General features: G+C 50.9%; 1 protein-coding gene and 1 long non-coding RNA gene across 3 annotated transcripts in view; one reads left to right on the top strand and one right to left on the bottom strand.

The window, feature by feature from the left end:
• The window catches only part of LOC146785403 (uncharacterized), a 259272-nt gene that overhangs the window by 228839 nt on the left and 13503 nt on the right, over positions 1 to 16930 (bottom strand). For both annotated transcript variants that reach the window (XR_014970634.1, XR_014970635.1), the window contains exon 2: positions 12648 to 12814. This is a non-coding gene — a long non-coding RNA (uncharacterized LOC146785403). The remainder of the gene's footprint in view (positions 1 to 12647; positions 12815 to 16930) is intronic.
• LOC146785404 (alanine--glyoxylate aminotransferase-like) overlaps positions 1 to 16930 on the top strand; it is a 309868-nt gene that overhangs the window by 193354 nt on the left and 99584 nt on the right. The gene's annotated exons all lie outside the window — the stretch shown is intronic.

Genomic DNA, 16930 nt, shown 5'->3' on the forward strand with positions numbered 1-16930 from the left:
CGCTGGGGCCACGACCCGTGCCGGGGGCTCCGCCGCGGCCAATCCTGGCCCGGGTTCTTAACTACCGGGACAGAGATACCATCCTGCGGTTGGCACGCGAAAAGGGGGAGCTAACTTTTCAGAACATGGCTATCTCCTTGTTTCCGGATTTTACGCAGGCTGTGCAGGCCGCCCGGCGCGAATTCATACCGGCCAAAAAAATCTTCCAGAAGGTGGGGACTAAGTATGCGATGCTATACCCGGCCAAGCTGCGGATCCATCATAAAGGGAAGCCCATGGTATTCACTACGGCGGCGGACGCGATCAAGTTTGCGAGACAGGCGGAACGTTCGCAACGTGAGAAGAGAGATGACCATGAGAATCCGCCGATGGGACAGCTAAGTGACATTGAATGACATGACACACAGACACGCACGCCCTCTGCCCAACACTGAGTGTACCTGAGACCTGTAAAGGGTGATGGGTCCGCCCCTGAGACTGGGCTGTTCATGCACTATTAACGCTACTAGTACCGTGCGGAAACCTGTGATGAGAAACATGCAGGGACTTCCAGGCTGTACCTTGAGATACTGATTTAAATGCTAGGCGGAAATGTCCGGCCACCCGGTCGTTGATAGACTGGGGAGTGAGCCGGTGACCCCACGCCCCTGTGGGATGATTCCCGAGATACTATTGAAAGACATTTCCAGTTGGGGGGGGTGGTGGGGGGGGATGCTATCTCAACCTGATTGGGGGGTTGGAGTGGGTGGGGGGGGGTGGGGGTTATTGTTGGTTGGTTCTACATCACTACACTTTCTGGCTACACCACTACATGACGATGCGGTCCAGACACGGGCAGACATACTGTGGTTGCAGACTCATAAGACGGGAGGGCGGGGTGCCTGCGGGTGGGCCCTTCTTCTGGGTCCCTCGGGGACCACACGCTTCCATGAGACATACACGCACAGGCCGCCCTGACCGCATTGCGCTTCCTTACCTGGAATATCCGTGGTCTTAACGATCACCGCAAAATACGCTTGACCAATGCACATTTGTCGCGACACCAAATCGATATATGTTTCCTACAGGAAACCCACTTGACACGCGCTGCCGGGGACAAGCTCAGACATGCACGGTGGGGAGAGGTACACACATCGGGTTGCTCCAACTACTCCCGTGGAGTGGCCATTCTTATCCGTAAAGGCCTTCCCTGGCAGACGTTCAAGGTGCAAGCTGATTCGGATGGGCGATACATCATACTACTCGGACAGCTCTTTCATATGCCGATCACTTTGATTAATGTGTATGGCCCCAACTCTGATGACCCTGGTTTTTTCCGGAATGTCTGGCACCTGGCGCAATCCCTGGGTGGGGGTGCTTGCTTGTGGGGTGGAGATTTCAATGCTGTACTTTCACTGGAGCTGGATAGAGAGGGGGTGGCCCGCACACATCATCCGCTAGCGGCTGGCCTCATCCGTGGACTAATGACAGATTACACTCTATTAGACACATGGCGCGTGCTGCACCCCGCGGTTCGGGAAGGCACCTGCTTCACCCCGCACAGAGGTGCCTGGTCCCGCTTGGACTACTGGCTCTTAACCCCGCAGGTGCATGCATGGGTCTCCGCAGTCACTCACGGGGCACGTACCCTCTCTGATCATTCTCCTGTCGAACTAACTCTGAATGTCCCCAAACCATATATTACGCCCTTCACGTGGCGGCTACCACCACATGCCCTGACGGATCAAGTGTTTCGGGAAGAGATTCATCAGCACATACTTGACTATTTTGAGCTGAATGAGGGATCTGTCGCTTCTCTAGGCACGCTGTGGGACGCCTTTAAAGTGGTTATAAGAGGCCACTGCATAGCGGGGCAGGCCAGGGTCCTAAAGACTATCAGGTGCTCGCTAGGCAAATTAGAGGATCGCCTGCATTCCTTAGAGGTGCAATACTGCTCGGACCCCTCGACGGCCACTTTGGCCGAAACCCGCACACCGCTCACTGAATATCAGGAGGAGGCTGACAGGGAACTTAAGTTCCTGACTAAGCATGGTGTGGCCCGTAGATATGGTGAGGGGGACCGCCCGGGTAGAACGCTCGCCCTGCTCCTGCGCGCTCAAAGACCATCTCCCTTCATATCCTCAGTGATGACACAGGGAGGGGACACCGTATGCACTCCCCCTGAAATCCTGGACACATTTCGTACCTTCTACAAAGACCTCTACAGGTCGCGGGTGGCCCGCACGCCGGTGGAGCTTGCTGAATATTTGGATACTGTACAGCTTATCTGGTTCAATGCGCACCAACAAGGCTATTTCGATCGGCCTTTTGAGGCTGATGATGTGCGGGAGGCCATAGGCTCATTGGCGGCCGGAAAGGCGCCGGGCCCGGATGGACTGCCTGCGCAGTTCTACAAGGAGTACGCAGATCTCCTGGTCCCCCGGCTGTTGGCGATGTATGTGGAGGCTTTCGAGACGGGTGTGCTCCCTGGGTCGCTTAGAGAGGCGGTCATCATCACCCTCCTGAAACCGGACAAGGATAGCCAACAATGCGACTCCTACCGGCCACTGTCATTAATTAACACTGACGCAAAGATTTTTGCGAAAATGCTGGCCACTCGGCTACAGCCGGTGCTGCCCATCATGATCCGTCCGGACCAGTCTGGCTTTGTGCCGGGCAGATCGACCTCTCACAACCTCCGTACCCTCTTTGGGGTACTACACTATTTGGCCCCACATGTTCAGGCTGCGGCGGTGCTATTGGACGCCACCAAAGCGTTCGACTCCCTGGAATGGGGGTTTCTGTTTCCGCTGCTGCAACGCATGGGTGTGAGTGCAGCCTTCATTAGCTACATTAGACTGCTTTATACCGGCATCACTGCTAGGGTGAGAGTTAATGGGCTTGTCTCGGCACCCTTTGCAATTCAGAGGGGTACCAGGCAGGGATGTCCCCTATCGCCTCTGCTCTTTGCTATCGCCACGGAGCCTCTGGCTGCTCGCATCAGGCAGCATCACGCGGCTAGAGGCATTGGGTTCTCGTCGAGGGCATTGACGATATCACTATATGCTGATGATATCACGCTATATGTCACTGATCCTCAGACGAACCTCTCCCCTCTGACGGGAGAACTGATACATTATGGTCAATTATCGGGGGTGAATATAAATTGGGAGAAATCGGTAATTATGCCCCTGACGTCCGGGACTCCCCGCTTTACTCCGGATTGCCCGCTGAAATGGGCCACTGGCCCGGTGCGATACTTGGGGATTTGGATTAGCACGGATAAACAGCAAATATGGACGGAGAATTATGGACGGGTGATGAATTGGGTGGAGGAGAGGGTCGACCGCTGGAAGCACTTGCCCCTTTCGCTGGCTGGCAGAATTGCGGTGGCCAAAATGGTGATCCTGCCCAAACTCCTCTACCTGTTTGGGAATATTCCTCTACCCCTGACTGCACATTTCTTGCGGCGGCTACGCTCGCAGATGGTGGAGCTCGCCTGGGGGGGTAAGCAACCGAGGGTGGCATGGGAGACCCTGACTCTCCCACAGCGACAGGGAGGCCTGGCTGCGCCGGACTTCTCCTTATATGCTTACTGTGCACAGGCACAATTCCTGCATTACTGGGTGCATCCAACACCGTTTCAACCACATGTGGCGATAGAGACAGACAGAGTAGCACCGCTGCCGCTGAATGTGGCACTTTACGTGCCACACACCCGGAGATGCGCGGATATAGACCCGGTGCACGCACTCAGGTGGGCGTGGGATGGGCTGCGGCGGAGGGCCGGACTTGACCTTCTTTATTCACCTTCTGTGCCCCTGCGCGGGAATCCGATGTGGCCGCCGCTGCGCAGCATGCAGACCGGGGAGCGCGCTGAAGAGCTGGGTCTCCGCACTGGGGGCGATTTGTTTCCGGGAGACACCTTCCTAACTCCGGAGCAGATGTGTAATGCAGAGGCTCCGACGATGCTGGACACGCTTCTTTACTATCAGCTCCGTCACTCGTGCCGGAGGTTGTCTCCTGCGTTCCCGGCGCCGCCGCCGGCCCTGCTTGCCTTGGAAAATGTACTAGCGGTAGAGTCCGGGCGCAAGCTTATATCCCGCTTGTATGTGCAAATGCAGACTTGCCACCCCGTGGTTCTTCCTGCGGCGCGGGACATGTGGGAGGCCGAGTTGGGTACGGATATTTCGGAACAACATTGGGACTTGTGCTGTAAGAATCTTGAGATTTTGTCCCCCAACTACAGGCTGCGCCTGATCCACTTCAAATATATACACATGACCTACCGTACCCCTAGTCGACTGCACCGAATGGGTTTAAGAGACACGGATGAATGTTGGCGCTGCTACACTCATGGCGCCACCTTTCTGCATATGGCATGGAACTGCCCTACATTGTCGTCATTCTGGGAAAGGGTAGTAGAGATTATATGCGAACTCACTGGCCTACAGATCCCGTGCACCCCGCAGGCTGCGCTGCTTGGTATTTTGCACATGATTAAGCCCAAACACCGTAAGCTGCCAGCGATGCTACTATTACTAGCTAGAAGACAAGTTGCGATGCACTGGGGAGTTGCTACGTCACCTAGCATTCGAGCGTGGGTCATGAGCGCAGTCTATTGTCAGACACAACTTGCCCTGTACTGGGAGCTTATGCCGCTGCGTTCACGACCTAAGGACATTTGGGGGCCTTTCACACAATGGTTGGAGCAAGCCACACTGCAGGCGCTGTGACTCGATACTATGCCCTAAGGCGGACGCAAGATGGGGATAACCGTACTGCCCAGGGGGACTCTTTTGGGTGCTGAACTGGTTTTGTGGTGCCGCATGCGGGCGGGATGGGATGATCGGCTCATGTATGCCATGCACTTGATAATGTAGAGCTGATTTCGTGTGATGGTACCCAAATTGTGATGAGCTGCTCGATGTGGAGGCGTATCGTCATCGCTTGTCATATGTACACAACAGTGAGTGATGTTGTTTTAAGTTTGTTTTTGAAAAATGCAAATAAAAAGAATTTAAAAAAAAAAAAAGATAACCTTAGAAAGCTATCCAAGTGGAAGCTGTAGAGAGCAGCCTTCAGGCTTGGTCTTGAAGAAATGTTAAGCAGCTTGTTTTACCAGAATGCAATCTTATTGTATTGGTAAAATGAACGGAGAACCACACAGTAGTTATAAGAATATATATTTATTATTACAACACACCTTAAATACCTAACAAAATCTGCTACATGCAGATAAACACAAAGCACACAATACTGTAGCACAGAAACAATCGCAAGTAGCACTAATACACAGTGGGCTCCAGGGGGAGACCAAATCATATACGAAAATAGTGGTATAAGAACCTAAGAACCAGAACTCAAATCAAGACAGTTTTTAGTGGATGTAGAATCTCTGAGACTCCAAGGAACCACCCAAGGTGAGAACACGATAGCGTGCTACGTACAATTAAATGGGAGAGTCGGGTGGCGGTTTTAAAGTTTAAGGATCCTTCCCAGTGAATTACGAGGACAACCTTTGGAACATAGAAGGTTGGAGAGCCACCCCACCTATAGATACCAAAGTACCAGAGTTATCTATCCCAGGGAAGCCAGGTCCATAGGGCTGAAGTGGAGTCAGAAACCGCTGTCGTTCTCAGTGGAAGTCTTCAAAGAAATGCCACTGCTGGAAAGAAGAAAAGTGTCCGGTGGAACCCACATGTGGATTCTTGAAGGAAGGAACCTGAAAGCAGAGGGGATAGAGTCTGGGTCACTCAGGATTGACCAGGGACTCAGTAGACGAAAGCCCACCGATGTCGGGTGCTTCAGGTGTGACGATGGAGACCTTGACTCTACAGCTGCAGGGACCAGGAGATGTCGAGGACAACCAGGAGCCAGATACAAGCTGTCCCACGAAGGATGTTGAGTGCTGAGGGGTTGGTGTCCGGCGGGAGCACCAACAAGCCTTGGCAGCGGCAACCCATGAAGAGGTTCGAGGAAGGTCATGGTCTGGCCCAACAAGGACCAGGGAACTCACCACAGCAAGGGGAGTCAGGGCAGGCCTGGAGCAACCAGGGAAGCCCAAGAAAATTAGTGTTTATCCCTCAATTGGACCCACAGGCCGAAGGCACAGGAGTCGCAAGGGGACCTCTAGCAGTTTCATAAAACAACAGCTTGCAGGGCACAGAGTGCAAGGAGGCCAAAGTTCTTTGTACAAAATATGCGCAAAGGTTGGGGCTATCGATAGCCCAATCTACTTGGTTGTCTGATGCCAACAAGTATATGAACTTGCAAATGTACGCAGTGCACAGGGGTTCGAGTTATGCGGTCCCCACGAGGGATACTGGCCTCAAACTTGGTGAGAAGGCAGCTCAACCTCAAAGAACATAGGAACCCTCCTCCTGTGTTGTTGGAGCCTTCGGAGTCCACAGGAGCTCAGGATCAGCAGACCAGTCAGTTGCATTACGGTGCCTGCGAATGCAGGGGAGTGACTCCTTCCCCCCAAGGAAGATACTTCAGTTGTCCTTGATGCTCCACAGGTCCTGCACAGAGCTTGTATGGTGCATGGGCACAGACAAGGCTTTGGACGGAGAGGGAGATTAAGTCAGGCCCAGTTGAAATCCAGCGAAGTCCGGAGTGTCCAGACGGTCGAAGGTCAGTGGTTTCTTGTTCAGAATCTTGTCCACATCGAATCTAGGGTCCTACAGCCAGGTAAGCCCTTTTGTACCCACAGGAGAGGGTTGGACTGATTCAGCGGACCCTCCCAGAGGAGGGTCAGGACAAGAGGGAGGTTACTCCCATGTCCTTTGTCCAGTTTCGCGGCAGAGCAGAAGCCCACGGCTCCCAGGACTGGTTTGAACTGGACTATGCACAGGGACACCAAATGTAACCCTCGTGCAGACTTTCAAGCACTTTGGAAGTGCAACCACCCAGCTCCAATACACTAAATCCTGACTGGGAGGTGGATCACACCTCCCTGTGACAGGATGCCTATTGTGCTGCCTTCCCCTGCTCGAGCTTGGCTCAGCAGCAGGAGGGCAAAAATGTGTCTCTGGTCGGCAGCAACCATTTTGTGCTGTCAGGGTCGAGAAGGCTGGTACCAGGAAGACCAGGGGCCCCACAAAGTTGCTTCTGAAGTGTGGAATCATTCCTCCCACACTGGTTCCGGTGTGGAGGTATGATTCCAAGGTGTTTGATACCAAACATGACATGGTTTGTTGCAGCCGTTTTCGAGATAGCATTTTACGCGAGCATATAATGTACCTCTACCAATATGTCGTGACAACCTGGGAGAATGGTCTCCGAAGGCTGCAAGGGGGGTTTGCTCATGCAGGGGCACCCTCTCACGTAAAACCCAGCACCCTGCCTTCAGGATTGTCAAGGCCTGCTATAGGGGTGACTTATAGGTTTTAAGTGTAGTGACCTATAGATATAGTAAACCTGTATCTAAAGTAAGTGGTGCATGCACCATCTTACACAGGCTGCAATGGCAGGCCTGTAGTTCTATTTTGCATGGCCTCTCATGGGTGGCAATATACATGCTTCAGCCCATGGGAGGCCTCTAGGGTACCTATGCCCTGGGTACATGTGTACCATATACTAGGGACTGACAATGGGTACCCCAGTACCCAATCTGGAGTGTACCTAAGTACATGGCATAACATTTTAGGGAGAAAGCAGATAGACTGGGGTCCTGATTAGCAGGATCCCAGAAAGAACCAAAAACCAGCAAAACACCAGACAAAAAGGGGGGTAACCATGCAGTCACATCGTACCTTCCTACACAAGTGTTTATGTTCGAATAGTTGAATAGTGATATGTACAATGCATGGTGCCTGTAGATACGATCTCAATGTTTCTTATCTTATTTAATGCAATTGATATTGCTGTTCTTTGCCATTGTTTCATTCAATGTCATAGATGTATTTACCATTGACCCTGTTCAGCTCCCATCAGACTGCAACGTATTTTGCCCTTCTTTTTGCGCGTGCCCGGCGTGCTGGACCTGTTTGGGGTTTCTCTCTCCCCCTTTCCTCCTCTCCCCCCTTTTTTATTACTGTTACCAAAGACCCGATCTGCCTAGCGCATCTATCATCATGTTTGACCCTAGCTCTACCAGGCATCCCCATGGAGCCCCCACCTCAGAGCGACACTCCAACGAGCTTAGACCCGCAGTGAACAGTTTAGGATCCCAGGACCTGCTTAGCAGCCACCAGTCCCCTTCCAACCAACCTATCTATTCCACTTCCCCCCTCCCGACCCCCGCCTGTCGTTCTACCTCGCTGTATCACACCTTTAGGGATCCCCCTCTAGGTCTGCGCTCCAGCTAAAGCCCGGCCCAGACCGCTTTGCCAGACTCTACCACCTTTACGACGTGTCAGGGAGCCCTCAGCTATCCGCGCCTGTCCGCCCCTGACCTTTGAACCCCTCTTCTCTTTTTCTTCCTTCAACCCCTCTCCCTTTCTCTCCCCTCCCCTGACAGCGCCGGAGAGGCCCCAGGAGCATCCTCTAACCTACCTACCCCATTACCGCTCCAACTTACCCTCCCCTTACCCCTTTCTCTCCTACCCCTGCCCTATCTGCCCCACCTTAGTCATTCACGCCCCCTGTATATTGACCCGCCGAACTAACCCCCCCTTATACACACGCAGGCGATAGGACCTCCCTATTGCTCTATAGCAAGCTTCCAAAACCGACAAGGACTCCCGTCACATCCCTGCGACCACTTATTGCAGTCCATCACAACAGATATTCACAACATGGCTACCGCGCACCCGCTCTGAGCAAAAACATGGAATATCCATGTAAATTCCTCCCATCTACAATAGTGAGGACATGGACAGACCCGGAGGGGGCGCTATGCTTTCGCCAAACTGCGGATCGGAGACACCTACATCTGTGTGGGATCGGTTTATGCCCTAACCGGGGTGAAAAAAACATTCCTCCTCCACTTGAACTGCCTTTTGGTGGAGATAGGCGCGTCACAGTACCTTATAGGTGGAGATTGGAACCTGGTGAGAGACCAAGTTCTAGCTAGAACGTGTCCCATTGACAAGGGCAATTCTGCGGATAGAGCTTTGATGGACGACGTCTTGGCGGACAATGGCTTGGTGGACCAGTGGTGCCTATGCCATCCAGCTGAAACAGAATTCACGTTCATTTCCCCGACTCATTGAACGCTCTCCCACCTAGACTATTTCCTGATCTCCCAGAGGACAGTACAGCTGGTCCGGGAATCTTGCATCTTAGACGCAGCACTCTCTGACCATTCCCCGGTCCTCTTATCATTGGAGTTGGGACTGGCGCGGCTGGGCCGTAAACCCTGGTGGATGAATATAGAGTGCCACCGGGCCCCTAAGGGCAAATCCCAATTAAAATCACACCTACAAGGATGTCTCTCAGACAACTTGGATCAGTGGAATCGGGCAAGACTCTCTGAGCCGCTGCTAAAGCTACAATTCAGGGCCAACTCATGCAGGATGCGGCGCAGGTCAACAGGCAGGCAGTTGCACGGCAACAAGACCTAGTAAAGGAGATTTCGACCTATATCCATCTCTACATGACCCCCTTAATGCCCTATAGCAAGCTTCCCAAACCGACAAGGACTCCCGTCATCCCGGATATCGTGAACGAATGTGCAACATTCTATAGGTCCCTCTATACCCCGGGAACGTCGGCTGCGGGAGACAGAATGGACACTTTTCTCACTGAAGCCGCTATCCCCCGCCTCGCAGACAAGGGCAGAGAACGTCTTGAAGGAGAAACAAGTAAGGAGGAGATAGCAAATGCAATCGCCAACCTACCCTACCATAAGGCTCTGGGGGAAGATGGCTTCCCAGCAGAATTCTACCGATGGGCAGGGGAAGATGTGGTCGACATGTTACATCAAACTCCTGGTCAGTATCCTGGCATCCCGCCTCTGTAAAGTCATCCCATCTCTGATTAATCAAACGCAAGATTCGTACCCGGACGTTTCTCCAGAAACCATATGCGCACTCTGGCCCACATGCACTGGGCCGCTAGAGCTCTTCGGACGGATGCACTCGCGCTCTCACTCAATGCAGCAAAGGCATTTGATGGCATCGAGGGGAGCTACCTGTTTAAAGTAATGGAGCACTTCGGCCTGAGTGACCAATTCATAGCCAAAACGACTGCTATACGACAACCCACAGCTCAGGTAAACTGCGGGGGCTTTGTATCTAACCCATTCCTGATCCGTAGGGGGACACATCAGGGGTGCCCCCCTCTCCCCACTTCTTTTTCTCCTGGCCATGGAACCGCTAGCGGCCACCAATTGTAAATCGGCTGATATCATATGCATACCCCTCCCAAGAGGTGTCTCCAAATCTATCTTTATCCAGACGAATCTCACCATGTTACACTTAATAGATTCAAAGATAAAATCCTTCATGTGGCGCTCCTTGAAGCCATGCCTAGCAGCGCTGAAATTGAAGGCCCGCCGCTCTCATGGAGGACTAGCTGCCCGTCTGTAGAGCACTTTGCGCTCGCCCTGCATCTTTCCGAAATGGCATACATGCTACCAGGGCCATCCGACGCACCGCAGTGGGTCCACATTGAAAAGTGCCTGATGTCTGCGGAGATGGGCCTTTCCGCCCTCTACGGGACAGGGGCAAGCAGTCAAGGTCCCACTAACCCGATCCTACTCACCATGCATAAGGCCTGGCATCGAGCACACTGCCTGCTGGGTTCAAACCCACGATTGTATGGCAAAGCGCCGATCTGGGGAAATGCAGGTATACGCATAGATGGTCAGACTCTGTCCTGGTCCCTGTGGAGGGCGGCAGGTGTTGATACCTTCAACCAGCTCCCACACGGTGTCGGTCTCAAATCATTCCCGCAGCTACAGGAGGAATTTGGCCTCCCCAAGTCGTAGTCTTGGAAATGTATCCAGCTACAGCACTGCCTGAGGCAGTGTCTCAGTCTACGCCTATGGAAGCTGCCTCACCAGTAGGAACGTACCTGCAAATATGGGGAAAACATAAAGGGGTGACATCAGGGGCATTCACATCCCACCTGTTCTCCCAACCCCTGTCGGCATGTCTCTGCACAAGATGGCAGACCCAACTTTCAATCGACTACGAGGAGGACTGGGCAGAGCTCCTAGAGGGCTTGGACCATGGAACCAGAGAAGCAAGATTGAAATTCTGGCTATTTAAGATTCTCCATGACTGGCATTGGTCACCAACAAAACTGCACAGTGCAGGCTTAATCCCACATGCCCAATGCTGGAAATGCACGAACTCAAACTGTGACATAACTCACATTATATGTGAATGCCCCTCGGTCCAACCCCTATGGTCATATGTGGGCCGGACCTTGAGAGCCACCATGCCCTTGCCATTACCGCTAGCCCCAGCCGTCATCCTCTTGCACAACCTATGGCAAGCCCCAGAGCTCTCGAGACCACAGCGCCGCCTTTTCCACATGGCACTGGCCACAGCAAAAATATGTATCCTGCGACAATGGAGGTACCCATCCCTGCAGTCGCAGGGGAACAGGCTAATGGCCATGATCAGCAGGGCCTCCCACGAACAAGTCATCTACAACCTTCAGGATCAATCTGACTTATTCTTCCAAGTGTGGGAACCTTTTCTAGACACATAGTCAGCCGTGGACCACTGCCCCCCTACAAAATATCACCCCATTTCCCCCAATGTATGTTTAACCCCTCACACATGCACACCCTCACCTACACACCCCTATCAACACCTGTACAGCCTTTTCCTTACCCTCAAAAGCACCCCCTTCCTTCCCCTCTCCCATCCACCCTCACACACCTCCCCCTTTTCCACCCTCTCCCACCCTGCACCTCCCAACCCCACCCTTCCCCCACCCGCATCCTCCCCCATTATGATTATCCACTACAATTGCCACCACTATTAATTTTATTATTATTAGCTTCCTACTTTTAGTTCCACTAGCTCTCTGTCTTTCTTCCTCCCTATCTTCCTTATCCCTCTCCCTCCCCCCCCCACCCCCCCCACACAACAGAGCCACCGAAGATCGGCTCCACAGGCTGACAGCGCAGGTCCCAGTGGAAACATATGAGTGTAGACGACCAACCTCTATACAATATATCATCCTTCGAACTTCGAAGTCATAACTGCTCCAGCACATCCTCCGCGCTAGTACTACTCCGGATTATCAATGGTCCGGCCACCAAACCAGCTCCAGACCCCCCTCTCCTATAATCCAAGACAGAGCATGCAGGCCACCTTCGACCTTCCCACCCACTGCTGCCTGGGGACTCAGACATATATCTAAATCTCCCCCCCTTATATTCCCCTTCCCCACCTTTCGTTCTCACACCCCTTCACTCCTATATGTTCCATATATGTTTCATGTTTAACTTCGGGGTGAAGCACACGACACATGGGATGCTACAATGTTGCTTTCTTATACTGATGATATGTGTAACCAATGGCGCTACGACCCCTGTGATGTAACAAAATTGCCAATAAATAAATATTTCACAAATTGGAAAACAAAGAAGTCACACAATGCCAAAAGCCCAACCTCAAGGAGGCGGATGAGGCAAAAAGAAAAAGAACACGACAATAGTTACAACAGCCATCAAAGTGTGCTTACAAAATCCATCAGTATGTGCTGAGAGAAACCTGGGGAAGTGTGGAACAAGAGCAGCCAGAGATGTGCCAACTACTCACCGCCGGTGGAAGCGTTCAGCCCCAGAACAGAGGGAGAGAGAGAGATGTCGAAGGCAGGAACGCATCGTGGTCAGACCTCAAACCACCGCACGAGGGTGAAGGCAGCGGACTGGTTGTGGTATAAGTCATGGATTCTGGAGCCGCATTCTCTCACCAAATGTGAAAGCCTACTCAAGAAATACCAGTCTGTCAGCACATATGTTAAAATAGAAAATGTAGTATAAGACAAGATACAAAACAATAGTAAGTGCAGCACGGGAACAGACAGCAAAGCCACTGAATGTCCGACAAGTAGAAGTCTTCCACAACCTGTTATGCATCCCAACCACGAAGGGAAAACGTCATTATTTATGCAATACAATCAGTAAAAGGACAAGCTTAAGAAATTTTCTACAGAAATTGAGCAAAGGGGCTGCTCCTGCCCATCAGTTGCCTCAGTATGTTACACAAGTATAGAACACTAAGCCAATCAGAAGAGGCCAACACTGCATGATTCCTGCATGGTCTGGTGTGGTAGGGCTGTTGCTACATTTTGGAACTTTCCAAGCTAATGCAATGTACTAGTAATTATAAATGACCAGACATGATTTGCAACATCAGTCAATTCAGGGACACATGAGCTCTGCCACTTCTAAATATGGTGTGGCTAAGTGCCTGTTGCTAAGCTAGCATCATTTGCTGTCTGAATGTGCTTCTTGAGAAAGCATTGCGTTGCGATGGCAGCTTACTTCTAGCAGCTGCAGAATGTTTTACCTAAGTCATTTCTGTGCATGTTCCACAGGCCTTTTAAAGTTGCTATTTGGTATCAAAAAGCAGGCAACCCATTTAGGTTAGAGAATAATAATGCCAGGCATTTGGAACTACTGGACAGCAATATTTGATATACTATGGGTGACCACCAAGTGAAATCCAGAACAACTTCCATATTTGTAGATCTGGTGCTACTGAGGGCAAAGCAGTGGCTGGCTATGAGATGGAAAGTTAACAGGGTTTCTGCAATTAGTAAGTCGAGAGTTGAAGTACTGAAGTGGGCAGAACTTGAAGAGGAGGCTTTGCGAATTGACGAGATGGGGTATGGTGGATCACATGAGGGACTAGGAGTCTTTACTGGTGGAATTGTACAATAACAGGAATGATGAAGGCAGTAGAGCACAATATCCAAAAAGATGCACCTGGATATATGGATGTGAAACTGCAGTTGGGGTGTGAATGTTACCGGTATCGGCACCACACTTAGTAGACGTGTAACATGAGGCTTTGCCCCCTCCTCCCCCACCCATTGAGGGCTCTTGCATAATAAAAGGATCTTAGAAATATACCACCACATGCTCGTGAAGCAGAATCATATCCTGGATGAAAAGCATGACTCATGGGATTTATTTGTCTAATTGTTATGTTTACTGCATGAAAGCAAGCTTATATCTTTCATTACAGCTTATAGAACTACCGATTGAAGTTAGTCAATGGAATTTTAATGTAGCTGCTGTGCTTTACATCCATTGAATGGAATAGAAAAGTATAATAAGGGAACTGAAGTGTAGGGTAACATATATGAGTTGACTCTGCTTCACTTCAACTACACATCCAGGAAAAAAAGTCACTGAACTATAGAGATAATACCGGCTGTAATGCATTTGTAATTACAGTAAGATGTGGAGGGTACTGATGCAATATAATGCAAAGCAATGCACCGATGCATTAATGTTTGTTCTGAAAATCATTAAATTGATGTTTTGAAAAATGCAGGAAGCGAGGTGAGGAAAGGCAACACCGAAACACAGGGAAACAAATGGGAAACAGGTTCAAGAAAGAATCACAAGTGTCTTCTATGTTAACCCACTATATTGGGGCTATATGCTCCTGGTTGTGTCCAAACAGGCTTGCTCTATTCTACTATATGCTCACAATCACGCTAAGCATATACATCTTGCAACAGGGGTAAGAGGTTCCTGTTATGACAAACAGTGTAGATTTTACTGGAGAGGAGCAGTAGGCAGCCTTCTCATCAGTGATGTACTGCCATCAGCTTCAGCTAAGACTGGTATTTTTGTACAAAACAGGTTTCTTGTGAATTGGCAGGCAGGGGCTGGCGTTGAGCAGACAGCACTGCGGAGCGGAGGCAAACCCACATTTCAGGCCACCATGCACTGCACTGCTGGTTGCAGTGACCACTGCCCCCAGGGATGATCATGTCCACATCATGATGCATGCACTTAAGATTAAACTTGTAAAGAAGCACTTAGTTACTTACTGACCGCGGCTGTGCCAACACGAGTCGACAACCACTGGGCTGGACCACCACAAGGGTCCGACTTAGAGTGAAGTCACTCACAGCCCAGTTGGGAGTCTCAGCCCGGGAGTGGGACTCGAAGTCCATTGCCTCACTATCATTGAGTAAAGTATGTAGAATCAATCACAAGTCAATGATGACTCCCAAATCCGCTGCGTGGCGGCATGGCACATCATCTCAGCTACATCATCTCAGCTTTGAGAGAGCTGCATGGCTGGCCAATAATTTTTGCCTGGGTCGTCAGTGGTAGCACTTTTGTACCCACTACGAGATTGACAGCCCAGTGACCCAAACCCCCTGTACACCCATCGCATCAGTGAACCACTATGCTAGGGGGTTACGGTGGTAACCCGAACAGCAGGTGCGCTTGCAGTTACACACACGTGCTGCTTGCTGAGCAGCATGTGTATAGTAACTAGTTAGTCACTCCAAATTGTGTCCAATCATGTCCCAGTCATGCAACACGCTTCGCACTTATTCACTGAACTTGCACGTGCCCTGACAGGCGTCATCATTGGCTACCAGTATTTATTTATTTACTTATTTTAATGTTTTATAGAGCGCGAACATGACCCGTGAGGGTATCAGAGCGCTTTACATGGTTAAACAAAGGAAAACAATAGAAAAACAGTAAAAACAGTAAAGTCTCCAAAACAGAAAAATATAAAAGGGGGGAGGGTTGAGGGGAGCATGGGGCAAAGGGGACACAAATGTGAGGTTACAGTTCAAGCTAGGGTTGGCGGAGACCGTGGCCCCCCGGGTTCTCGAAGGTGTCCGGTTGTAGAGCTGTGGAAGACGCAATAGTTTTGGAATCAATTAGCAAGTCATAGTGGCTGAGAAGGGGTCTTAGTTCAGGAATTTACCCATAAGGAAGGTTTTGGCCTCCTTCTTGAAGCGTGCTAGAGAGGGGATTCTTCTAATTACGGGTGGGAAGGAGTTTCAAATTCTTTGGTGCTGCCCCGGAGAATGCCCTATTGTAGGTTCTTTTTTTATGAAAATGGGCGGGTCGGAGCAGGAGACTTTTGGTGGATCGGGAGTTCCTGTTTCCTCCCGATAGCACAAGTTTCTGTGTTAGGTATGCAGGGGAGTTTGCGTATAAGGCCTTGTGTGTAATGCACGCCAATTTCAGCTGTATTCTGGGCTTTAGAGGGAGCCAGTTTAGAGCTTTCAGGTGTGGAGAGATGTGGTCGAATTTCCTGGTGCCAGTGAGTAGTCTAGCTGCCGCGTTGAGACAGGCTTTTAGAGGTGCCAAGGAGCGCTTGGGTAATCCTGTGAGGGTGGAGCATTCAAATTCCAGTCTGGAGATGACTAGAGCTTGGACTGCCATTTTTAAATCTGGAGCATCGATGAAGGGTTTTAGTTTCCAGAGGTAGCTCAAGTGGAATCTGGCTGCCTTGGCCATTGAATTAATGTGGTCTCGCATGTTCAGGTTGCAGTCGAGAAGTATGCCCAGTGATTTGGCGGAGTCCACAATGGTCAGCGGGCAATTTAAAGCTGTGATGGCCTTGATCCACACCTGTATCTCCGGGTTGACTTTAGAGGGGGAGATCAGGAGAAATTCAGTTTTCTTGGCGTTGAGTTTTAGTTGGTTAGTGGCAAGCCACTGGACAGTTAGTTTCAGGGTTTCGTTCAGGGCGAGGACCTCCTCGAGTGATGAGATATTGATGTAAATTTGGGTGTCATCCACGTACATCTGGTAGTAGTTATTGGCGGAGCGAAGAACTTCAGTGAGAGGCTCCAAATAAAGATTAAAGAGGGTGAGGGACAGGGTTAAGCCTTGGGGGACTCCAACCAAGACCGGGGTGGGAGCTGATAGGTTGCCGTCAATAAGGAATCTCTGAGATCGGTTATGGAGGAAGGACCTGAACCATTCAAGGACAACGCCGTTCAAACCCATCCTGTGTTTAAGGCGTTTGAGTAGTTTTTCATGATTGACCGTATCGAAGGCGGAAGATAGATCTAAAAGGATTAGGAGGCATGTTTTGCCTTGGTC

This window comes from Triturus cristatus, chromosome 11 (assembly GCF_964204655.1).
Source record: "Triturus cristatus chromosome 11, aTriCri1.1, whole genome shotgun sequence".
In the NCBI taxonomy this organism is placed as follows: Eukaryota; Metazoa; Chordata; class Amphibia; order Caudata; family Salamandridae; genus Triturus; species Triturus cristatus.